The sequence below is a fragment of the Tenrec ecaudatus genome, unplaced genomic scaffold (genome assembly GCF_050624435.1).
Source record: "Tenrec ecaudatus isolate mTenEca1 unplaced genomic scaffold, mTenEca1.hap1 Scaffold_112, whole genome shotgun sequence".
NCBI classification, from domain to species: Eukaryota; Metazoa; Chordata; class Mammalia; order Afrosoricida; family Tenrecidae; genus Tenrec; species Tenrec ecaudatus.
Genome location: NW_027457693.1, coordinates 141845 through 169209, shown reverse-complemented (window position 1 = coordinate 169209; position 27365 = coordinate 141845). Strand labels below are relative to the sequence as shown.

Genomic DNA, 27365 nt, shown 5'->3' with positions numbered 1-27365 from the left:
TGCCCCTCACCTAAAAAACAAACAAATGAGCATCATCTTGATCTTTTAGTTTCATTTGATAAGTGTTTTTTTGTTTGTTTTGGGGGTACAATTAAAGATGGCATCTTCATTGGCTTGATTGATGTTTGCTTTCAGGCTCCTAAGAATCGCACCATGTCTCCTCACTAGTAATTACCTTAGAAAAAAAGAAAAGTCTGGTCGTTTCCTACCTGTTCTTTTAAAGCCATGACATGCTTCTACTGGCTGCTCCTTTTCCTGGCCAATGATTACCCGAGGCACCAATTTCCTAGCAACCTTTCCCATTCCCAAATCTTCAGTTAAAATTCACTGAACTGAGTTGCAATATAATCCAGCTAGTCCTCCATCTCATCCGTGGTCTCTTGCTGGTCCTCAAGCACAAGTGCATGAATTTTGTCAACATTTTCTTCTGTGCAGGAAGCTGATGGACTTTCCATAACAAGGGTTGTCATCAGTTGACATTGTACCTTTTCAGAAATGAGAAACACACCCATGCACCTGTTTTTTCCATACCACTGTCCTAAGCTGTGTTCAACATCTGCCAGGTTCTGCAGCGTTTTTCCCAAGCAGGAAACAAAATTTCTGACCTTCACACTGTTCTCTTAAATTGGCCATCACAAAAAAATGAGCTTTAAGCAAAACCGCCTTTATGAAGATATTCACTGTGGCCAGACAGAGCCCTATGTAACACCAGAGGTGCACTAATTTACAGCAAGTTGCTCTCTGTAGGGGGAAAATGCACACTACAAATGCTCTGCCTCAGGAGCTTTTTCCCTTTATTGGGCGGAGGAGTGCCCCTGATGTTGGTTAACATAGTCTCTGTGGTCACTCTCAGAAACAAAGTTGGAGAACAGACTTTTGGTCAGATTTATGAAGGTATTAATATTAATATACATAATAGTAGCAATTTTTGTTAGCACCTTTTGTTTTAAAGAATTTACCACTCCTGTAAAATAGATATTATTATATTCAATTTATCAATCAGGAGAGATGCAAATAACTTAATGATTTAAATAATTAATGATTTAAAGCTGTGCTCATGCTTCTAGGCAGCAGAGATATCTATCCATATATTCTTTTACTTCTCTAGTATATCATTCTTTAAATAGAAATATGATTTGAGATGTAATCTTTTGCTATAGATGTAAGTAAAGCATATGTGCTTTTTATTAATATTCTGTATGAATAAGTAAATACAGTGTATTAATGTATAGTTTACATTAAATGAAGGCTTAAGAAATGGAGGTTATGTGATCTGGGAGGTCACTATCAATATTCAGAGAGTACATTGGAACTGACTCAATGATAATGGTTTGATTTTTTTATTTTCAATCATCTCAGTTCAAAAATGTGAATAATATTAAGAGACTGAAAAAATTAGGTGAAGACGAGAGGGGCAGGAAGAGGATCCGAGGTGGCGGGGGGAAGCGAGAGCAGTTACATATATTCCCTCTGCAGGCTAGAATTCTAAGAGTTAGTAATTGGCTCCAATGCATGAATGGTCACCATAGGAAAACCAGTCACCACAGTTCTGTCAACATCAGGGTCAGAATAAGATAAGTGGCCCGAAATTCCAGTAGCAAATTTCAGATGATGTAAGAAAGAACTTTTTGGTATAAAAAGCAATTCAGTATTTGCATGTGAAATACTAAAGATAATAAGAATTGATTTTTAAATGTATTTGAAAATTAAATTACCAAAATAGATTAGAATACCATTGGAAAAATATTTCTCAATGTTGGTTTCATAGTACATGGTAGTTGACACATGTAATGCACAGCCTTTAATTTATTAAAATTAGTTTTACTTGAATACATTTCTGCTTGCATCATCCCTTCTCTACTTTGGTTATAAATTTACATTTAATGGTAGGAGAAGCTAATTACTTGCTTCTAAGGTAAAAGAAATTAATATTGAAGTAATTTCTGTCTATCTGGCTTGTCTGCTGGTATCTCTAAAAAATCTTGAAAAGAATTTTCCAGATGAAATATACTTTTGACTCTTATTCTTTATTACTTGAGTGTCTTGGCTTAGCTTTTGGCCTTGAACGACCGTTAGAATAGGCCAGAGGTGATTTTAAGACATAGTGTAAAGGAAAAGCTTCTCTGTTCTTGTAAAGAAAATGTACATAGTGAAAGGACATGATTTTATTGGCATTTCTATGATAAATGCCTTTACCACTTACTGGTAAATTATTAATTTGTGCTTTTTGCTGAACGAAGTAAGTTTTCTCTTGTCCATATTTAGTTCATCACTGTTTGAATGCTTTTTTTTTCTATTTTCTTGGGCAAAATTTAATACCAAGAACAGCTTCTTTTTTCTTCTTTTTATACTTGGTTGAGCTTGTAGTTCTCCTACCTAGATGTTCTGGACTTATTTAGCATTTATTTGATAAAACTGTCTTTTATTAAGTGAAAATAGGTAAAAGGCTCCTTACTTGTATTCATCTCATTACTAGATTAATACAGGCAGAGATTATAATGCTTTCTCTGCTCCTCTTGGGTCAAATTATTTTGTTGTTACCTAGTGTTTTAGCTATATTAATTTTAAAATTCCTTTGTTGCATCATGTTCAATCATTTTTATTTCACTAAAATGTTTAAATAAGTGCAATACTTGTTTTGAAATTATTTACCTAGTCTTTCGTATGATCCTTTCTGGTAGTTGGAATTGTGATAACATGACACACACACGCACACACCGCTATCCTAGTTTTATCTTATATAAATTGACTGTAGTAAAATTCTACTTTGCAGTGTTCTCAACTATTTCTTTGGCTACTCTTGTTATTCTTAGTATTTGCATATGTAATGAAAAGCCTAATTCTAATGACTTTTGCACTTATTTATGTATTCAATAGCTTTAATTAAGAATAAAATTTGCCTTGTAAATTAGTACACATGGAGATGTACAAAGATTATGCTATTCCCACAACTTACTATCCTGCTATCTATGGGACTTACTATCATCTATGGGACTCTAATTCACTTAGGCTAGGAGGTACCTTCACTGCATTTCCAGTGGAGCTTCAAGGTCAATCCAATCCTGAATCTGTCTGAATCTCAGATTGTTTTATAAATGATATACAGAGAAGAAATGGATATTGAAGACAAACAGTGAAAAGAAGTGGAAATAAACCAATGCATATTCCCACAGCACATACTTAGTAAAGGGTGTTTCGAGAATGGAGAGATTCTATAATATTTAGAAAAAGGACAAATAACAAAGTTAGAAATGAATTGAGGCTTAAAAGACAAACGAGCAAGTCAACTGGAATTAAACGTTGACATATTTCTACAAACAAGAAGTATAGAAAAAGCAAATGAAGAGTGATATAACATCTTTTATAAAAATTAGTCTTGGGAGAAAACGCTAAATAAGTATATTCACAATATACATAATCTGATAGTAGTGGAAAATATGAGACATTTAACTTAATCAAATTATCCTGTAGAATAATAATGTGTTGTTTTAGCATCTTATAGGCTTTTTAGTCATCATAAACATTAGTCCATTTAAAATCAGCCTGATATATCAATGTATACTATAAAAATTTTGAAAGCTATATCTGATTACCAGATACATATAGAATTCAAAAGTTTCATCATCAGGCCCACTTTAATTATCTCTTTTTATGTAGATCCAAAGCTATGCAGTACTTATCAGGTATCAAACAGTTCACCTATGTTAATTGAACAAATTAAAATCTCAGTCAGAATTTCTGCTTCAATTAGGTCTAATACTGAGGTATCACACAAGAAAGACACAATTCTGTTCCGAGCTAACAAACAAGCAGCCATTATTGGCTCAGGTTACATTTTTGAAAGCAAATACACTATTTCTTTTGAAATAATGAAAAAAAAATGGCCACAGTTTTACAGGTTTTGCCAGGATTTATTTTAGGAAGGCTGTTGGCTATTTGATAACCTACTGAGAACATTATCTGGAGACTACCTCTTCACTTCATCAGTCATTCTATTGCATATTGCCTGGTAACACTGATAGCAAGTTGCTGCTTTTTCTGTTTCTTAAAAATAGAATGTCTTTCTGGTTTCTTTAGTGAGTTTTTTTTATATAAGTATTAGAACACTTGGCCCTGGTTTCATACAGCATAATCTTAACTTTTAAAAAAAGAGAGAGAGAGAGGTTAAAAGAAATACTGAAGTGAGCTTTTGTCTTGAGGACATTTTTTCCAACGAAGAGCATTTGCACATATATTTTCAAGGTTTCATGTAGTGACAGAAAGGGAGCAAAGCCAATGGTGAGAAATTTAATGAGATAGTTTACAGAAAGAAAAATGAAAAAGTGCCCCTTTAGCGCAAAGGGACTACAAAGAATTTTTCTGTTCTAAATCTAGGTGGTGAGTGAAGAAGAAAAGAACCTTTCCCCTAAAATTTGGAATTGCATTACAAACCTTAAGTCTTTATTTTAAAATGCTTGGTTCACTAATCAAAATGCTCCAAGATTCCAGGCTTAATGTAAACAAAATACATTCTAGATCAACCCAAATGTATACTTCATTACAAATTATTTCTACAGATTATAAAGAGTACTTTATAGTAAAAAAATCACCATTTACACAAAGAAATATGGTTCCATGTGTGGGTATATGCTAATAGAGGAAGTAGACATAAAAACAGTCATGTATACAATTAAGATAATGAATATGTCAAGTATGAGGTATAAATATTATATTAATAAATTGAGGAAATAAGATATTTGAACATATGACCAAAATGCAAGCAGTTTTGGAGAACAACTGAGGGGGAAATGAAAATGGAATTATGTTTTGAAACAGTAAATAAGTTTAATGTAGATTAGAGGAAACTGAAGAGAGACTTGTGAACTGAATCACAGGAGTATGGAAAATCCAGAGTAAAACATAAAGGGAAAGAGAGAAGAGATATCAAAGAGAGACAATGGGGGATAAAGAGAAAGTCTAAGGTATGGACCTTCCATTGACCCAAAGCTTTGTTTCATTTACATTATGTTTCTACTCTTTGTTTTTTTATTTGAATTATTGCTTTTTAACATCAAGACCTATAGTTTTTGCCTTAAAGACTGATCTCATTCTTAGAAACAGAACTTTGCTTAATCTATGTTTTTCTTACAGTGATGAATTCTACACATGAGAACCACTTAAAATAATTATCTTTATTGCTCTTTAATGGCATCTTTAGCAAGACAAAGGTACTGTGTTTGTTTTAAAAAATAAACACTACATATGTTTTTACATTGTTGCTGGTACATTGAGTCAGTTCTAACAACAGAATGAAACACCGCTCGGTCCTGTGCTATACTTGCAGTCACTGTCATGGCGAGCTCAGCATTGAAGCCACCATGGAAATCCATCTACTCCAGGGTCTTTCTTGCTGTTTTGTAAGTACTTACGTCACTTATTTGAGCTTTCAACGAGCTGAACCATGGGTTAGTACATTGTCTGCCTGGGGTCATACTGTCCATCAATAGCAGAGCAAAGATTTCAACCTGGTTTACCTGACTCCAAATTCTGCCTTCTCATATATATTGACCTTTTAGCAGAGCATTTGTTTGATCTCTGTTTTGGAGAGGCCTTTAGGTATAATTTCCTGCCTGTCCAAGGGAATTGCTCTCCTATATATATGGCTTCTAAAATCGCTTTTGATCAGAGGTTTTCTTTCTCCCACTCTTACATAATTTGCCCTAGTTAACTTTTCCTGGTGTGTACTCCCATTTTTGTTTAGACAAGGAGTCTAAGGGATGCAGACAACGGCTGTCTTGAAGTTGGAAGTCTCCGAATAGCTATCTGGAAGAGAGAAGATGGAACAGTGTAGGCTAGAGGATGCTACAGGCATGGTTAGGCTTTCTTAAAGGGCAGAGCAGACCCCAAACCAATAGACTGGTTTATCTCAGTAGCCTGATTGTAATACTTTTCTAATGAGAAGCAATTAATTTAGCAATATAAAAAGATCCAATTTATGGTAGAGAATTTTTGGTGTACATGCCCTTGGTAAGCACTTAAAGCTAGCGTGAAAAAAAAGATCCTCCAGTTGAATGTTTGGGCTTTGTCATATAGTCCCCAAGTTGATTTTCAGCTCCATCCTGATGAAGTGGAAACCTTTTGTTGCCACACCATTTTCCTTCCTGAAAGATATCAGCCATATCAGTAACTTCATGACTCAGTTGCTTCCTGCTCTTCCTGAAGCAATTAAAACAATTAAAACAATTTCAGTGTTAATTAAAATGTCCAAGAAATTTTTTTTCAAATTTGAAATAAAGCATGGATGTAAGACTGGGGGAAAGTTACCATGTTCACAGATGCCTGAAATGGCAACGCTTGTCATTATTATAACAACCTGTAAACAATGTGTGCCAGTTGATTTTGTGTAATTTTCCTATATTCATTAAGTTATTTAATACTCATGACAACTAAATACTTTAGACACGGTTTCCATCCACATTGTATAGATGAAAAACTAAGACAATAATTTAAATAACATAACAAAATTAACAACTTCCGAACTCAGGATTAAAACACTGGCAGTTGTATCTGTACCTTTTAATAGATATGTGTGTGTGTATGTGTGTGTGTGTGAAATGTTTTCAATTGTGAATTAGGTCAGGGAATTATATTTCATACCTTCAACCAGGGAATTATAATTCATACCATCAACTGCATTCAACAGTTCAAACTACTCCTTAGCACAGCCCCCCAATTTCTCTTTCCTTCTTATGGACGCCCATCCTCCCTTTCACAGAATCCATTACCGGTCATTATTGAAATTCCAAGCTTTCTCTTCCCACCCTCTCTCCCTAGGGAACCTCCAAGGTCTGATCCCTTTGATATACAAATCTTGCCCTTGACTTTTATCTTTATAGAAGTGGTCTGCTATGTTATTTGTCCTTATTTGATTGATGAACTTTGCTCAGCGTAATGTTCTCCAGGTCCATCTGTCTTATGTTTCATGTTTTCATCATGGTTTTTAGTGATGAATAGTATTCCACTGCACAAATGTTTCTTTATCTGTTTCCTCTCATGGGAATTTGAGTAGTTTCCAACTTCTTGTTATTTTGAACAGTATTGAGATAACCACGAAAGTGCATATGTTTGTTTATATTATGGCTCTTATCTCCCCAGCAGACACTTTGCTGTATTAGATGGAATTTATATTCCCAGTTCTTTGAGGTGGTGCCGTTTGCTTTCCACGGTGGTTATGAATAGACCGGCCGGCAGCGTGTGAGATTGCAGTCTCACTGCACCTTCTGCAGCATTTGCTGTTTTCTGTTTCGTTTTTAATTGCACTGTGTTGTCAATCTTTATTTTGACTTGCTTCTCTTGGATGGGTAATTATTGTTAACATTTGTCTCATGTTTTGTAGCCATTTGGATATCATTTTTGGTTAACTGTTTATTCATATCCTTAGCCTACTGTTAGCAGTTTCACTGATGTGTAAGTTATATATTATTCAATTCAAAGTTCAGTCATATTAAAAACAGCTGTGACATCATTGCCACAGTCCATTTTGAAACCTTTCCTTCTTCCTTGTGCTCATTGTTGTTAGCTCCTTGTTTCCCCTCCAAGTTTCCCAGCGTGTCCTTACGAAACTCCTGAGGCAGTTTGTGTCTGTATAGATTTGCTTACCCTGGATTTAATTTACAGAAAACAACAAAAAAAAGTAAACAAAAATAACAACAAAATAAACCAGAGAAAAACTTCAATTAGAAAATATTAAAATTTGGAACAACTTTAAATGGGTCTACAAAGAGATGACATGGTAGCCATATCCGTCATAAGCTACAATGTACTCTGTCTTGAAGAGCAAGACTATTTCTCTCCCTAGTATGTGGTCAGAGAGGATTCTCCAGAGGTTTAATCCACATGCAAATGCATTTTAGGCTTTCACTGTCATCCGTAACCTCAGCAAAGTATGTAGATGCTCAAAGTGTACGCTCTCATACTGTTCCACCTCTGGATTTGGATTTGATTATTGACAAGCCTCTCTCAGATGGCTGCTTATTTTAAGATTAAAAGACCCCAGAAACAGTTCTTTTAGATAGCTGTGTACTATCTGAATTCTTCACCAAACTTTGTAATGGATTGTCCCCATATTTTCAGTGAACTCTCCCTGAGGACAATAATCAAGTAGAACCATGATAGAAGAAAGAATTGTTCTCATGAGGGAGGGTGGGGAGAGGAGAGAGCTGATACCAAGGCCTCAAGTAGAAATTGTTTTGGAAATATTGATGTAAATATATGTACAAGTGTACTTAATATTAATGAATAATGGATTGTTAAAGATTTGGAAGAGCCCCCCAATAAAATGATTAATTTAATTTAAAAATAAATACATAATTTTTAAAGAATTAATTATTCTTAGGGTAGGGCTATAATTAAGTGTAAACTCAGAACTCATTCATATATCTGTGGTTTATATATGTCTCTGGTTCACTTTAGAAACATCAGTATCATTTTATTGGAGAGCATTATAAATCATCCCCATGAGACATATGATCAATCTATTGATATTATCATTAATTTATCCAGTGGGATAACATTCAAACCCCTATTGAAAAAAGGAAATTATGCATGTGAAGGTTAGCTTTTTAGACCAAAATACATGAGTTATTCCCTGGACAGATTAAAAACGTCAATGACTGGACATTGTTTACACAAACAGCGAGGATTGGAGATCATGGAAAACTGTAACCCTGATTGACAAAGGCAGAGTCATGCCTGCTAGATTTACACATGCCATAAAAGAGCAAAGAGAGCATGAACATTATAAACACATGTAGTCTTGAGCCATCATCCATCGGGCACCCTTAAAGTAAGAGATCTGAACCGAAGTCCAATGGCCGTCACATCCCAAACCTGGACACGTAGCAATCATCTGCTTTTTCTCACGCTGAGCCTTTCCAGCCTAAGTCCACGGGAGTGTTTTAGTTCCTTAAATCTGCTACAGATGAGTGCAAGGTAACAGCAAGTTCCTTTAGTGTGTTTTCTAAATCAGATCCTTCTAGACTCTATAGAGTGATTTATGAAGGATGTTGTGCACCTTTATTTACTTATTTTTTGATGTTTTCTTCCTTTTTAAAAATCATTTGTAAGGCAGAATTGGGATCATGATAGTCGGGGGAGGAGGGAGCATTTAAGAACTAGAGGAAAGTTGTATGGTTCAGCAGTGCTATACTGCACCCTGACTGGCTCGTCTCTTCCTGTGATCCTTCTGTAAGGGATGTTCAATTGTCTACAGATGGGTTTTGGGTGTCCACTTTGCATTCTCCCTCATTCACATTGATGAGATTTTTTGTTCTGAGTCTTTGATGTCCAATACATAATCCCATCAACACCTCATGATCACACAGGCTGCAGGCTGGTGTGCGTCTTCTCTGTGGACTTTGTTGCTTCTCAGTTAGATGGTTGCTTGTTTGTCTTCAAGTTTTTAAGGCCCCAGGAGTTTTATCTTTTGATAGCTGGGCACCATCAGCTTGCTTTGCCTCATTTGCTACGCACCCATTTTGTCTTCAGAGATTGTGTCGGGAAAGTAAGCATCATGGAATGCCAGGTTATTAGAACAAAACATTCTTGCGTTGAGGGAGTACTTGAGTAGAGACCCAATGTCTGTCTGCTACCTTGATACTTAACATATAAATATATGTGCATAGATCTATTTCCCTATTGTTATATATAAATATATTTACATATGTACACGCCTGTATTTATACCTCTATTAATGCCCTTTGCCTCCTAGTTCTTTCATCTATATCCTTTTACTTTCCTCTTGTCCCACTATCATGTTCGGCCCTCATTCAGGTTTCAGTAATTCCCCTCAGTCACATTGTCCTTGATCAAGCCCTACAGGCATCCTACACCCTCCTTGTCATCGATTTTAGATCACTTGTTGTTCCCTTTTTCCTGGGTTTATTAACCCCCACTTCCTTCTTTCCTCGAGTCTGAAGGCACAGTTCTATGTAGAACAGTTGTCTGTGGCCTGAGTCACCAGGGGCTAGATAAAACACAGTTCCAAAGTATCCAGTTAGGAACATATTATTTTGCCACTTTTAATTGGATCATTTTTTTTCTTGTTGAAGTACTGCAGTTTTCTATAGATATTAGAGTTTAGTTCCTTGTTTATTGTCTTGTTTCCAAAACTTTTTATCCCTGTTGATTGCTTCTCTTTTTAATCTTTTGATAAACCCCTTTGATGCACATAACTTACTTTTAGTTGGTCCCACTCATTTATTTTGTTTTTACCATGTGCTTCCTTTATTATATTTCATAGTAAGTCTGTACACTGAAAGAGGGCCCTTACATTTGTGCTTAAATTTTCATCTATGACTTTTATAATGATTGGATTTTATGTGGGTGTTTCATCCCTCTTATATTCAATTTTGTACATGAGGAGCAATATAGATCCTTTTTTCATTCTTCTACAAATATAGATCAATTTTGGCAGCACCTGTTGTTAAAGAGACGATCTCTTTCCCCTCTGAAGGTCTTTGGATCTTGTCAAAGATTGGTTATTTGTAGGTGGGTGAATATATTACGGGGTTTTATATTCTGTTCCATTGGTCTATGTATTTATCACTGTACCAGTGACAGGCTGTTTTGAATACTGTGTTAAATTTCCATGCATTTGACTTTTTGCCCATGTTCTTTCTATTGTTGATTTCTAGTTTTATAGTGTTGAGTTCTGAGAAAATGGAATGTATAATCTTAATATTTTTAAATGTATTAAGTCCTGATTTGTGGCCTATCATATGGTCTCTTCTAGTGAAAGTTCTTTGTGCACTTGAAAAGAATGTATAGATACTGTGATAATCCTTGTTGGAGTGCACTGTATATGTCTAGGAAGCCAAGTTGGTTAGTTGTTTTATTTATTTCTCTATTGCATTTCTTTACTGATGGTCTGTCTCTCTTTGATTGTGCTGCATTGAGATCTCCCATTATTATTGTTTTATTTTCTATTACTTTCTTTAACTCTGAAAGATTTTGGTTAATATATTTTAGGGGTCTTTTCCTGTGTGCATAATATGTTTATTAGAGTTATGTCTTCCTGTTCTACTGTTCCTATAATTACTAAATGTCATTTTTTGTCTTTAATAATTTTATTTTTTTAACATGAAGATTTGTTTTATCAAAAATTAATATTTCCACTCATTCTTTTGCCATAACCAGGTAAAATTTTCTCTGCATTATACTGTCTAGTCTATTTTATCTTTGTTTCTAAGATATGTTTCTTATAGGAAGCATATTGATGGAACAACTGCTACTTAATCCATTGACATTCAGTGGTATTGTGTGACTGTGTAGTTTACTGATTTCTTTGTTCTTCCTATACTTTTATGGTGTTTTGAAAAATTATTTTAGTTTGTTGGTCTTGAGGTTTTATTTTTATATTCTCTCAGTTTCATTGAATGTCGTTAATTCTCTCTCCATCATGTTTCCTTTAATGTTTTTTTTGTAATGCTGGTCTTATTTTAACATATTCCTTAAATATTTTCTTGTCTGAGAATACCCTTATTTCTCCCTCATATTTGAGGGTTAGTTTTACTCGATATAATAATCTTGCATGGCAGTTTTCTCCTTTCAGGATTTTCTAGTGGTAAATCCATAGACTTCTTGCCTCTATAGTTTTTGCTGAGACATCTTATCTTATAATTATAGGTCCTCTGCTCTTTTTGTTAATTGTTTCTCCTGTTAGTTGTACTTGGGAGAATATCTGCAAACATACTAATTTGGTTTCCATGTATTTGATTCTATTTCTCTGTCCTTTTGCAATTATGTCTAATTCTGTTATCTTATAACTTATCTTCTGGAATTATCTCTGGTGTAGAATTTCTAGTTCTGCTATTCATTGCAGTGTTCTCTTGAGCATTTTCCTATCCTTTGAAAGTACCTGATCATTCTTCAGAATTTTATTGCTTGTAGTTTCAGGGCTCTTTATTCCAAATATTCCTTTATCTCTGTGTGCTTTTCATTTGTTTCTTCCTGTTTTTCTTCTTCTTCTAATTGTTCAGTTTTGTGTGTGTGTGTGTGTGTGTGTGTGTGTCCCATGATTGATACTATTTTGACAGCACCATGGTGCAGCTGTAATTTTGCGTTGCCGCTGCGTCGTGTTAGAGTATTTGGTTTGTCTTGCAGGCCATGGGGACAGTGGGGGCTTCTTTGACAGAGCTGTGATAAGCCAGGGCCTCTCTTACCTGGGTGTGGGGATGCACATAGCCTTCCTTGTCATGTCACAAGGACAATCAAGGCCATTCTTCCGAGGGACAAAGGATGTCCAGGCCTTTGTGGACAATGTTGGGAAGTCTAAGTTCTACCTTGCCTAGTGATAGGGCTGGGATTTATTGCCTGGCCACAGGAGTGACAGGGACATACTTTGCCAGCTCGTAAGGATGGCCAGTGACTTTCTTGCTGGGCAGCTGAGCCTGCAGGTGCTCTTTTGTGTGGGCATTGGGTTGGCCGGGTCTTACTTTCTGCAGTAGACTTCTTAACTTTTGTTTCTTTTCTCTATTTATAGACCATATTACAGATATCGTAAAGCAGATGCATTAATTTATTTTATAATAGAGCTTTTGTAATCATAAATACATGCATGGATCTGTTTACTTAGACTTTTTATAACAGACCATAGATCTTTAGCACTAAATTATCACTTGGGTCAGTCAGTTCCTTATAGAGGTAAGTGGAGCTTAGTTGAATTCTAATAATTGTACCCATGAAATCCCCAGAGGTATAAATGTTGTAATGCAAATTTAATTTCTGTTTCAGTTAGAGTTGCCCTCACAGCAGTGAATTGTGATATACATTTTTTAAAGGTGCCATATAAAAAAAATAAAATAAAAGGTGCCATATATACTTGAGTATTAGCCAACCCGAATATCAGCTGAGGCACCTGATTCTACCATAAAAACTGCATAAAAAATGTGCTGAAAAGCTCAGCTTATTAAAAAAGTTTATACAGTAGTTACCATGAAAAAGAAAGTCAGTATATCTCTATGATATTTCATATGAAGCAAATCATACTTTCTTCAATACCCATATTAATTTAAAAAATAGTTCTTTCTTTTTTCCCACAACCCTGAGACCAGAAATGGATGGTGTATAATTACCAATACCACTTATTCTGAAAGGATAGCTTTAGAAGATCTTAGCAAGGGGAACTAAAGCACTTTATTTTGACCTCTTTCCACTTTTCCTGAAATGTAATTAAGATTAAAATTTGCCTGGCTTATCTCTATTCCTTCCCTCAATTACACAGTGGCTCTCCCTATCTGATAACCTCTGACAACCACTATCAGCTTCTCATAACACGGTGGTGGCGGGAGTGTGAGGGCCGACTGGTATTTCAGAAACCAGAATGGGTGCTCAGGGTGAACAGATTTCAGAGGAGCTTCTCAACTCAGAGCCGACCATGACAAAGGAAGAGGAATTAGCCGCTGAAAACTTGATGAATAGCACCACCTACTGACAGATACAGTGCCAGAGATGAGCTCCTCAGGTCAAAAGCACTCAACCTGTGACTGAGCAAGAGCTGCTTACTCACACTGGAATTCACCATAACGATGGGATTTGCTGATGTGCATAATTCAAAATGAGAATAAACATCTGTAAAACCTACTTTTATGGGAATATTAAACATACAAAGTATAACTCTTGGAAGTCATCAAAAATAAAATGAAAGAAATAAAGGTTGGTATCCTAGGCATTAGTGAGTGGCATTGGACTGGCGTTGGCCATTTTGAATCAGGAAATCGTACAGCTTACTATGCTAAAAATGACAGATTCAAGAGAAATTGTGCCACATTCATCATCAAAGACAACATTTCGAGATTTATCTTGAAAGTGAAACACCAACCACTAAAGCTCAGCTCAACCCAAATTACTGCCATTAGGTTGCATAGCATCGCCCCCTGTAGGTTGCTGAGACGATTGCTATCACTCTTTCCAGCAGTAGCACGCACGGGCTTTCTCCCAGGTAGTGGCTGGTGCTTGTGAATGGCTGATCTCATGGTCCGCAGTCCGATGTGTAAACACTTTGTCACCAGGGTTCCTATCCACTAAAGCAAGTGATAAGGAAACTCAAGGGTTCTCCCAACCGACCAGTCTCAGATTTATCAAACATGCAATCAAGATCCATTGATCATGATTGATTGTGAGATTTTGAAAGTTGGAAACAAAGAGGAGGAGGAAATACAGCACTTGTGGTAGAAACGAAGCTGGAGATGATATGATCAGATTATGGACGTTTAAGGATTTCTCTATGGAAAAGACCGCCTTTGCAGCAAAATAGACAAGTGTGAACAGGGTCCTCCACATGCACATGGAAGATACAGGAATCAAATTGCTTAAATCAATTGTAAGAGATAACGGAGAAGCCCAAGATTACCAGACAAAGTTAGGCCAAGAGCTGGGTGTGAAAGAGATCATCATTTATTCACAGATTAAATACAGCGTTAAATGGAGGAAATTTAAAATAATTCCACAAGAGTCAAAGTACAGTCTTCGGTAGGTCCCACCTGAAATTTGAGAAGGCCTCGAGAATAGACTTGACTCACTCGGATCCTTATCACTGAGGATTTGATGCGCTGTACAGAGGGGCCTCCAGAGCGTCATACACAAAGAAAGCACAAAGTCATAAAAAAAAAAAACACAAGGAAGAAAAGTTCAAAGTGAATGTCAGAAGGGACTCTGACACTTTCTCTTTAGCATAGAAGAGTGAAAACAAAAGGGTTAAGTGATGAAAAGCTGAACAGAAAAGTCAAAGGGCAGCTCAAGAAGAAATAGTGAAGTTTTATAATGAAATGCGCACCTAAAGTAAGAGAGTCAAAAAAGAACACATTTAGTTTATCTAAATCTGAAATAACTAAGGGAAACCCCAAGCCTCTGGTTATTTTATTGAAGGATTTCATGGGCAAAGTATTGAAATATAAAAAGGATCAAAAGATGGTGAAAGAGATACAGGAGTCACGATACCAAAGATTATTGAATGATGTTCAATCATTTCCAGAGTTAGAATATGAGGAAAAACCAAAGGCACTTACAAAAAGGGTCCTGACTGTTATGAATGCATTAGTGAAAAATAAGGCTTAGGCATTAATGAAATGTCTGTTGAATTGTTCCGATAAGCAAATGAAGCACTTAAAGCAGCCCCTCTTGTATACCAAGAAATCTGGAACACAGTGTTTTAGCTAACTGACTAGAAGAAATCCATATCCAAAAAAAGTAATACTCAAAATATATGTGGTGATACCCCACAAAAACAGAACTTTTTTCCAATATAAGTAATTAATTTTTTTAAAACCAGCTTAACACCTTCAAAATACACTCCATTCCACTTAATACATTTATCAAATCTTTAATTCTTTCTTTGGAAACATTTTTCACACTCATCTGTTTGGAGGGCTGATAGCACTTCCCTCATTTTTTTCTTCACCTCTTCTCAGTCATCAAATCGCTGCCTTTTCTTTTTGTTTGTTTGTTTATAGTATAATTTAAAATCATTTTACCGGGGACTCTTATAGCATCTTGATCCATCAAGTGTATCAAGCATATTTGTGCACATGTTTCCATCATCATTTTCTAACCATTTACTTCCTACTTGAGCCCTTGGTATCAGGGGTTCAGAGGAGAAGACTCAAACCCATATGTAGAGAAGAGGACAAACCCTCACACAAGCAGAACAAGGAAGGGACGAGCCAACCAGGGCAGGGCGCAGCATAGCATTGATGAAACACACAGCATTCCTCTGGTTCTTTGATGCTTCCTCACCTCCCACTAAATTATTACCCCAGTCCTACCTTTCAGCTCTGGCTGGACCGGAGCATGTACACCGGTACAGATAAGAGTTTTCAACACACAAAATCCAGGTCAGATAAACCCCTCAGGAACAGAATTGGAAGTACAGGAGGGTAAAGAGAAGGTGGGGGGTGCTTGCTGAAGACAAAGCAGGTGCATAAGCAAATGAGGTAAAGAAATCTGATGGTGCTCAGCAATCAAAAGATATAGCACCTGGGGTCTCAAAGGCTTGAAGATAAACAAGTGGCCATCTATCTGAGCAGCAACAAAGCCCACCTGGAAAAAACACACCAGACTGTGTGATCATGAGATGTTGATGGGATCAGGCATCAGGCATGAAAAAAACCAGAACAAAAAAGTCATAAGATTGTGAATGTGAGGTAGTGCAGATTGGGGACTCAAGGCCCATCTGTAGGCAATCAGACATCCCCTTACAGAAGGGTTGCGGGGAGGATATGAGACTGTCAGGGTGCAGTATAGCACCAATGAAACACACAACTTTCCTCTAGTTTTTTAATGCTTCCTCCCCTCTCCCTACTATCATGACTCCAATTCTACCTTACAAATCCGGCTAGATGGGAGCATGTACATGCATACAGATAAGAGCTGGAAACACAGGGAATCCTGGACAGATAAACCTATCAGGACCAATATTGAGAGTAAGGGTAAGGTTCAGGTTGGGAGGAGGGGGAATGAGAAAGGAGGAACTGATCACAATGATCTACATAAAGACCCTCCCAGGGGGATGGACAACAGAAAAGTGGGTGAAGGCGGACACCGGTTAGTGTAAGACATGAAAACATAATAATAATTTATAAAACATAATAATTTATAAAATTATAAATATAATAATTTATAAATTATCAATATTTCATAAGGGAGAGAATGTGGGGGACAGAGGAGAAAATAAGAAGCTGATACCAAAGACTCAAATAGAAAGAAAATGTTTTGAAAACGATGGCAACAATTGTACAAGTGTGCTTCATACAATGGATGGGTATATGGATTGTGATAACAGTTGTATGAGCCCCTAATAAAATGATTATAAATAAATAAGAAAAGAAATAAATAAAGTTAAAAAAAGAATGTCACGGAGGAGGGAAGGAATGGGGAACCAATCTCGCAGTGATTGACACATAACACCCCTATCCCCTAGGAGGATGAACAACAGAAACGAGGGTGAAGGAGATAGCAATGGGTGGAAGATATGAAGACAAGAATAATTTCTAATTTATGAAGGGTCATAGGGAGGGAGAGGGAGGGAAAAATACTGCAGTCCTTTCACATCCTTTTGCATTCACAGAAACAAAAAGTAATCGAAAAGAAGAGCATTCGGGTGAGTCAGGTGCATGGGGGGGGGGGCAGCAAGAGATGCAGGCTGTTTTTGGCCAAAACCTGGCTCCCTGAGATGGCTGCGTGAGCAGATGCATTGTCATGGTGGCAAAATAGTCCCTCATTTGCTAAAAATCAGGCCATTTTTATCACACACTGTTATGAAATCTTTTCAGAACCTCTAAATAGGAAGCTTGATTAACAATTTTACCTGGTGGAGCAAACTCCTAAGTCACTAGGAGTCTACATTTTTGTCCATTCAGGAGGTTGACAGATGTCCGCAAAGAGGTTTGTCATCAGTCAATATGTCTCCTTTTCTGAAATGAGAAAACTGTCAGCACACTTGAGTTTTTCCCATAGTGCTGCCCTTATAAGCTGTGTTCAACATCATGACAGTTTCTGCAGCCTTTTTCCCAAGCAGGAAATACAATTTCACAGCTGCATGCTGTTCTTTTAAATAGGCCATTACAAAAAATAAGGTTCAAGCAAAACTTTTTAAAGAAAAAATTCACTGTGACCAGAGAGACCTTACCAGGGGATGATGCTACTGGGTCCACTAACTCAGAGCGAGTTGCTGGATGCTCACCTAGCGGGAAGAATGCATGCTACCAGTTCCATTGTACTCAGCACAGTTCCCGGTTTCTATGGATACCCCCTCGTAGGATCATATTATTGATATAACTTGGAAGTAAAATTTTGCTGAAGATAATTAACTAATAATTACAGCAATATATTGACAGATTGTTGTCAGAAATTGGAGCTAGATTCAGAAGATTATGTGGAATGGGGAATATTATTGCTCACGTGAGACGGATCTTGGCTAGAAGCCGGGAATACTAGAAGGACGATGCAAAGACGTCAGCAATGTGAATCATAACAGACTAAGGATAACTTTGAGAAGACTTGGAATTTCATTGTTCTCTGTACTACCTGAACATCGATCAAGAGGAAGCTGTTCTTATAGAACAAGGGTTTAAAGCATAATTTAAATCAGGAAAGATCTTGTTTTTTGATACATAAGACAAAGTCTTGCCAACCTCTCTTCTAAGAAGCATTCTAGGTATACTTCTTCCATGACAGATTAGTTTGTTCTTCTGGTGGTCTGTGATGACTTCAATATTCTTCACTAATACTATAATCCAGTGCATTAGTTTTTCTTACATCTGTTTATTCCTTGTCCAACTTTCACCTGCATATGAAACTATCATGGCTTGTGTCAGTTCAACTTTAATCTTCCAAGTGGCATCTTTGCTCTGTAACACTATAAATATGTCTGTGATGCAAATTTGCATAATGAAATGGATCATGTTATTTTTGACTGCTACTTCTATTAGCATTGACTTTGGATCCAAGCAAAAATGAAATCCCCGACACCTTAGATCTTTCTCTTACTGAGTTGTGCCTGACCTCAGCCGTAGTATTTTCGATCATGTCATAAGCATGTGAAAGTTGGACAATGAATAAGGGAAACCAAAGAAGAATTGATGCATATCAATTGTGGTGTTAGCAAAAAATATGGAAAGTACCATGAACTGCCAAATTTGTTTTTGGAAAAGTACAGTCTACATGCTCCTTAGAAGTGATGCTTTGGATGTGCTCTTAGGAGAAACTCGTGTATGAAAAAGTACATTATAATTGGCAAAAAAAGAGGAAGCTCCTGGCTTTACCCAGCGACTGCAATAATGGACTCAAACATGAAATAAATTATGAGCATGGTGCAGGACTACACTGTGTTTCATTGTGCTCTACGTTAGGTCTCTGTGAGTCAGAGCTTACTCGATGGCACCTAAATACACCAATCCTTCGCCAAGCCAGACAGGCAGTTTAGAACTACAGAGAGCATTAACCCACATACCTGACATGACGGTCTTGGAAACAACAGCAAACTGCCACTAAATGTCCAGATATTATTATTACAGAGATCAAAAACGTTATCAAATATAAGGGTGGCAAAACCAGAAAGGCCCTCAATGAGCTGGATTCACCCAGTGGCTGAAACAAAGAGCTCAATTTTAAAAACAGTTTTGCGGATGGCACTGGAGCAGGCAATGTTGAGTCGCTTGTATATAGAGTCTTCATGAGTGGGAACCAACTTTACGGCACCTAGCAACAACATGCTGAATCTGATGGGCCCATATTTTTCTCCCTTATGACATTTTTATTCCTAATTCTAATCTTATTTACTTTAAGACATAAATCTTCCAAAGTTATCCACTTCTGCAAGGACAAATATTTTTTGTTGTCTCAGGACCAAATATATTCATTAAAAAATCATTTTATTGGGGTCTCTTATGGCTCTTATCTCCATCCATTGTATCCAGCATATTTGGACATATGTTGCCATCATCATTTTCAAAACTTTTTCTTTCTACTTCAGCCTTGGTATCAGCTTTTTCCCTTCCACCCAAAGCCCCATGAAGCCTTGATAATTTATAATGTTTTTTTTTCAGTCTTACACTGACCACTTTCTCCCTTCACCCACTTTTAAGTTGTTTGTCCCCTTAGGGGGGGTTATATGCCCATTATTGTGATCAGTTTCCTTTTTCTCCCCCCATCTTCTCCTAACCCTCCTGATATTGCTACTCTCATTATTGATCCTGAGGGATTTATCTGTCCTGGATTCCCTGTATTGCAAGCTCTTATCTGTACCAGTGTACATGTTCTGGTCTAGCTGGATTTGTAAGGTAGAATTGGGGTCATGATAGTGGGGAGGGGGAAAAAGCATTAAAGAACTAGAGGAAAGTTGTATGTTTCATCAGTGCTATTCTGAACCCTGACTGGCTCATCTCTTCCTTGTGACCCTTCTGTGAGGGTTGGCCAATTGTCTACAGATCGATTTTGGGTCTCTACTCTGCCCTCCCCTTCATTCACATTGATAAAATTTTTTGTTGATGCTTGATGCCTGATCCCATAAACACCTCATGATCACACAGGCTGATGTGATTGTTCAATATAGGCTTTGTTGCTTCTCAGCTAATTGTCATTTGTTTATCTTCAGTCCTTTAAGACCCCAGATGCTATATCTTTTGATAGCTGGGCACCATCAGCTTTCTTCACCACATTTGCTTATGTACCCATTTTGTCTTCAGCAATCCTGTCCGGAAAGGTGAGCATCACAGAATGCTGGGCTATTAGAACAAAGTGTTCTTGGGTTGAGGAAGAGGAGTACTTGAGTAGAGGTCCAATGTCTGTCTGCTCCCTTTATACTTAACATACGTGTATATGTACATAGGTCTATTTCCATGTCATTATATAAAATATATTTACATATGTAAATGCCTGTATTTAGACCTCTATAAATGCCCTTTGCCTGCTAGTTATTTCTTCTCTTTTCTTTTACTTTCCTCTTATCCCACTCTCATGTTTGGTCATCATTTGGTTTTCAGTAATTCCTCTTGATACGTTGCATTGGATCAAGCCCCACCAGGCAACCTAGGCCCTACTCACCATAGGTTTTAGATCACTTGCTGTTCCCTTGTCCCTGGGTTTGTTGACACCCTCCTTCCTTTCCCTGGCCTCCCCTTCTCCCATATCCCCTGGGAGTGTTGGTTCCATTGTGTTCTCCTTCAGAGCATTTATCCCGCCTATCTTATTTAGCTAGACATGGAAAAACAGTGATAAGCGTAAAACCAAACCAAAAAGATAACAAAACTCAAAGCAACAACAACAAAAAAGAAAAGGCTATAAATAGTTCCAGGTCTGTTTGTTGACCTCAAGAGGATTTCGGTTGAGTCTGATGGGGTGCCACGCCCTGGCCCCAAAGTCTAGTTTTGGTATTCCTCATGGCCTTCATTGCTTTGCTCCCTTTGCTGCTCCATTGCTCACCCTTAGTGTTTTGACCATGTGGTGGCGTCAGATCGGGTACAGTTCCCACCTGTGTCTCCAGTGTTGTCCCCTGTAGCTCTATGGGTCAGTGAGAGACGCCATGTCTCATGGTGGGATGGCCCTGATATTTTCATCAAATATTTTCATCAGCTCATTTTAATGCCTCTCTTCATTGACATTGCTGATAGCTAAAGTCATGATGTTGCTGGTATATAAATAATTTTCTATGAGTAAAAAACATCATCTTATCCCCCCCTCAAAAATAGAACCTAATAATAATTTAATTTTTCATGTTTGAATTTATATTGATCTATTTTAAAGCACACCAAAGTCAAATTGCCTCTAGTTTTCTAAAATGGAAAGTTTCTACTTCATGTCTAATGGTGGTTTATTTCTTCTAGACATAGAAATAAGTAATTTTTCTTGTTTTGGTTGATATAAGAAGAATCCAGGGAAATTAGGCAAATTTTGCTGTTGCAAACAAGCTAAAGTTAAAATGTAAAAACAGAACTAATTAAAAACCTAACCAACTGTCATCTAGTCCATTCCAGTGCATGGTGACAGTGACATGGTTTCTGAGGCGCTATGGTTGTAGGAGGGCAGAGAGCCTGGGCCGTTCCCTCGGGGCAGCCTATGGTTCATAGTCCACTGCTTACCCTGTAGAACCACCGGGGCTCCTCGGTGTTGCCTGTGGAGTGCCAAGTACTTACTCATCGCCACTGTGCATTTTTACTCATCAATCTTAGGTGTTGGCAGGAGAGATACTGTGATCAGGAAGGTGCTTTTCCAGGGGAAAGCTTATACATTGCATGCCGGATGCGCTGACCCCTGTGATTTCCCCAAATGTGGGAAACCTGACTGCATAATTTGTGGTGGTGGGGGACGCATCCGCGCTCTCCCGCTGTGAATATATATATAAATCTTAGGCATATCTTTTTCCTGTGAAGGTTGGCTTTCTTCACCTTTACCCATATATTGGAACTTCAGATTTAATCCAATTTAGCTTATTCTCCATATAGAAAAACTTACGGAATTTAAATAGTGAAAATCCCACATTGTCTTGCTGTGGTAGTTCTGCCAAGATTATGCCTGCTTGTTTTGATATAAAAGTGTCGACTGTTTCTTTCTGTTTATAACCTGCCATTGTTATGAGTTTGCGTCATGTTAAATGACTTGTTACTTGTTACTTTGTTTCCCTGGATGATACTTTTGAACTTGAAACTCTCCAGAGATAAACATTGAAAACACTGAGAAACCTGAGATGAAAGCTGTCTATATGTTTTCTGACAGGTGATTGTGAGGAATGTTTACTTTACTGACTGACTTCCAGATGTTGCCAAGCCCAGAGTTGTTACCGGCTCCCCATTACACTTTGGCAGATACAAGAGTCCAAGTTGAGGTTATGATTGCCATCTCTCTGGAGAAGCAAGTAAACAAGTCATCTATTTTTCAACGAAATTAGTGAAGAAGCTAATTTATTTCCTTGAGAAGAACTGAAGGTAGTTTCATGAAATTTTAATCTGAGTGTTTGATTCTTTGTGAACTCTGCGAAGTTAGAGTAAACGAAAGGAACTTAGAGAAAACCGTATCTGTGCAATCATTTCCAGTAACCTGCGAATACAAGGGGAAAGTAAAAGGCATTTCTACTTGAGTCCCGGTTCATATACACATGGATTTACTCTAAATAAAACATGTTTGAACATGTCTTTGTGATCAGTGAATGAACACAGACAAATCCTCTTAGTATATACTTGCCATAGTTTCATGAAGGTACTATTGAAAAAATAAAAATTTTAAAGGCCCAATCACAAGGTAACTTCTGAGGGGATCTGCTGGAGCAGGTAAGGGCAAGGCACAGAGCTCAGCTCAGATGATTCTGGTGCACGGTTGTTGGATTTAAAGAGATCTGCAATGGAGAGTTTCTCAGAAAGAACAGGATGATCACAGGAATGCAAGACGAAGACGTCTGAAGAAAACTCAAAACTACATTGAAGTGAAAACGACCCAAAAAGTTGCTCTGGGGAATTTCGGGAACAACTCTGCTCACCTACCCTCCGTGTTCTGGTCATTTCACTGGGAACCTTCCATGCCCGATCTGGCCTCTTCAGATTTCTTGGTATTACCCAAACTCAGCATGAAAAGGAAAACACAGTTGGAATCCCTTGGGGACACCAAAACTACATTTTTGATAGGGCATGCATCGCAGTGTGCAGGAATCTTCAGAAGTGCTGAGCAGGAAGGAAACACGGCCTTAAGAAGCACATGGACCTAGAAAGTGGAAGGTTTGGTTGGTTTGTTTGTTTCATAAGGGTTTCTATGATTTTTGTAGACTTATTTGGCCCTCATGTAGTGAAATAATCCTCTTAGCTTCTAGAAAATCAGGTATGTCATGTGTGAAATCAGGTATGTCATGTGTGAGTGATTCCAACAATGACAGTTAAAAAGTTTATTCAATATCAAGTGCGTGCCCTGGGCAAGTTGTTTTACTTCTTCCTTGCCTGTTATGTACACGAGTGATAAAATGATGTGCGGTTCTCAGTTGTTCCATTTCTTTTGTGGCTTAATTGCAGTGATTGGGGCATTAGTTATGCTGGCGTTCCCTTTCATTACATATTGTACTTATCCGGGATATCCTAGGGTGGCAAATTTAGTTTGATAGCACAGTGAAGTTTGAGGTGCATGCCTGTGTTCAGTATTGTTCTTGAACTCTGCGATGTCCTATCGGTGTAAATAATCCCATCCACCTCCTGTGTGAGCCCATCCTTGAAGATCTCCTCATATGAATGCTTAATGAAAAATATACGACGCCTTTGTCCTTGTCAGCGGTGTCAGCACATGTGAGATATTCAGCACAAGTGCGAAATAAAGCTTCTGCTCTAAGAGGGGCCTGGGGACATTTTGTTTGGATGAGTAAACAATGTGTGCATCCTGGTGTCATGGAAAAAAGGACTCTCCTGAGTTCATAGGAAGGACATTGCTATTGATGGGTGACCCTGTGTAAGACAGCCAATCTTCAGAGAGTGTTCTGGGCTATTCTATCTCCAGGCCTTTCTGATTTGGAATTATTTTTTCAGGTTCGAACTGCCGGCTAATCACAAACCACCTGTGTCATGCAGGCTCCTGTGCACGGGGAAAGAGTGCTTAAAAGGCTGTTTAAATCTCCCTGCCTTGAATTTATTTGTTTTTCCGCAAATTTATCACCCACCTTCCAATAGATGTACTAAATTCAACCTATTTGTTACAATCAAGAGGTTTTTATCATTAGACCAGCAAGCCATCGACTTTTACAAATTACCTTATGAATCTGGTAGTACTATAATGTACTAATTTTAATGTTGGAATAGAAAAAATGTCACAGGAGCACATACTTGGTTTTGAAAAATATATTTTGATAATTTTGAATTTTCTTCAAAAATTGAGATAAAATATTTTTGGATACTTAATTCTGTACATATGAACTCTTTTGAATCTAAAGGCTGATATAATAGAGTAAAATAATTTAAAAGGTAATCAGATAATGAACTAAATAAGAAAATGATTCAGTTTAGTATACGTTGGGATAACTATTAAAATTTAGAGATGTATTTTTTTACCTTTATACAATGAAATCTTGACATGCCACACTAGTTTTTGTCTATTATCTAAGTATGTATGCATTTGTATAAGTAATTGGTGATTTTTAGGGAGTGAGTACCTTTGCACCAAATTTTTGGATCATAGGCAACCAGGGATAGGATTGATAAGAATGAAGATTGCAGAATACTTCATTGTGCTCATGCGGAACCTAGTCATGGCTCAAAAGGAAGGGAGAGGGATGGTGCTGGGGTGAAAGGGGGATGATGTCAAGGAGTCTATGTAGGAGAAGAATGTTGAGAAACTGATCGTGGTAGCAAATGTACAATTCTACTTGAAGTGATTGAGCTGTAGAATAATATGCTGTATGTATTTAATCCCAAGTCATAAAAAAGGCAGCTGCTTGAATAGAACAATGGAATATTTCATGGTTCAAAGCCCCGAAAGGGCCACGTCCTTTCACAGTACTTATTTAATCTGTGTGCTGGGTAAGTGATCAGAGAAGAGAGACTACATGAAGAAGAATGTTGCATCAGGAATGGTGGAAGGTTTATTAACCATCTTTGATAAGTGAGTGATATAACCTTGCTTGCTGAAAGTGAGGAAGACTGAAGCGCTCACTGATGAAGATCAAGGATTACAGCCTTGTTCAGAAAAAGGAGTCTGACTTAATGTCAAGAAAACAAAAATCCTCACAACTGGGCCCATAGGTAACATCAGGATAAATAGAGAAAAGATGGAAGTTGTTAAGAATTTTATCTTGCTTAGATCTAAAATCAATGTTTATTGAAGCAGCAGTCAAGAAATCAAAGAACCGATTGCATCGGGAACATCTGTTACATGAGAGTTCTTAAAAGTGTTGTGCCTGACCTAAGCCATGATTTTTCAGTTGCTTCATATACCTGAGAAGGCTGGACTTTGAATAAGGAATGCACTTGAATTCTGGAGCTGGCGAAGAATATTGAAAGTACAATGGATTGCCAAGTGAGTAACGCATCTGTCTCATAAGAAGTACAGCCAGAATTCTCATAGAAGCAAGGATGGTGAGACCTCGTCTTTGGTGCTTTAGACATGTTATCAGGAAAGAAAAGTCCCTGGAAGAGGACAACATTCCTGATATGCTAGAGGGAGAGCAAAAAAGAAAGAAAGAAAGAAAAAGACTCGACGAGACTGGTTGACACGGTGACTGTAACAATGGGTTGAAACCTAACAATCGTGATGATCATGCTGGTTGGGCGACGTGTCTTTCTGTTGTACCAATGTGCCGATTAGTCCGACCGGCTTGATGGGACCTCACAGCAACCTTTTGTTCCTAAAACAAATCTGTATCAGTTATGATGAAAAAGGATTTCAGGACAACAACTATATTGGTAGGAAATTGGGTGTTTGGTTGAATGAAGAATTGGGGGAAAATCTGTTAGTTTGGAAATGGGTACAGCAAGAATTTACATAAAGCAATTTGATGTTTGCAGGTTTAGTGGTGAACATACTCTTACATCCAGGCAGATTAAAGTTGAGATCTTGGATACAAAAGGAGAATATAGTTTTATTCAATTTACCTTTTGAAGAACAGTATATATTTGGTGAAAATCTCCAACTCATAATGTTGTCATGGTTAAGGGATATTTTCTCATTTTCAAGAATCAGTGTTTTAGCCATGTTATTTTTTTGCCCTTTCAAGGCAGTTTCTCTTTAATTCTCAATAGACTCTGAGTTCCACCAACCACATATTCATTATATCCCACTTTCCTTAAGTTTAAGACTATCACAGTTTTCTGGCTTCTTGTTATGTAAGGGAAAATGTTCACATAAAAACAAACAAACAAACTTACCTCCCTGTTTGGATTGTCTATGATGCTTCTTCAACATATTTATGTGTATAATTTTCCTTTCAATATTCAAAAACATAGTATTTCTAGTCATTTCAATGTGGTTTGCACACTTGAATCTCAGTATATTCTTGAGCAAAAATGTCATGCATATTATTACTTTTTAACTTCTGAATTTATTTATATATATTCAAATAAATTATTCTAAAATCCTATTGAATAATAATAACAATTGCTTACTGCTTTTCAAATGTTGGTAGAAGTTTTAGAAATATGAGAGCAAGACTCTAGCTATTTTAAAACTATTTCAAGGCTTCTTTTGTCCTGGTTACTAAGCTTGAAACGGACATGTTTTTGGTTGGGATGACTGTACTTTCTACATTTCCTGTTGATAACAGTATAAACAGTTCAAACAGAAATTCAAGACTGGGGTTGGAAAACACAGGAGCCTGGCCTTACACAGAAATAGAACACACGACATTCAAACGATCAGATTCAACTTTGTCATAACTTTGAGAAACAAAGGTTTACAGCAATTAAGACAACATGGAATTAACAAAAAATAGCAACTTAAAAATGAAAGGGATGTTTTGTGACATTTTGTTTGACCTTGACACACCCTTCTCCAACACTCCCTGGTTCAACTATTGTTGAATTCAGTAGCTCACATTCCCTGCGTGGTACTCTGATCCCTCTTTTTGTAGAAATAGACCTTATTTTCATGGAATTCTAGTTTTCAATGAATAGTATTCAAAATGCCGTGTTTTAAGCAAGAATACTCTGAAGCATGCAAAAAGACAAGGAAATGTGAGTTATCTCTTAGTGTCATTGTGTGAATTCCAACTCATAGAGACCCTATCCTACAGAGTAGACTTGGCCCTTTGAGTTCTGAGACTATAAGTTTTATTTTTTTTTTTATTTTAACAATTTATTGGGGCTTATACAATTCTTTTCACAGTTCATACATATACATACATCAATTGTATAAAGCACATCTGTACAGTCTTT

At 37.2% G+C, this 27365-nt stretch overlaps 1 protein-coding gene and 1 non-coding gene across 2 annotated transcripts in view; both read left to right on the top strand.

The window, feature by feature from the left end:
- The window catches only part of LOC142435972 (thyrotropin-releasing hormone-degrading ectoenzyme-like), a 186741-nt gene that overhangs the window by 38510 nt on the left and 120866 nt on the right, over positions 1–27365 (top strand). The gene's annotated exons all lie outside the window — the stretch shown is intronic.
- LOC142435974 (U1 spliceosomal RNA) lies at positions 21694–21858 on the top strand. The gene has a single exon (XR_012781695.1). It is a non-coding gene; the product is annotated as a U1 spliceosomal RNA (small nuclear RNA).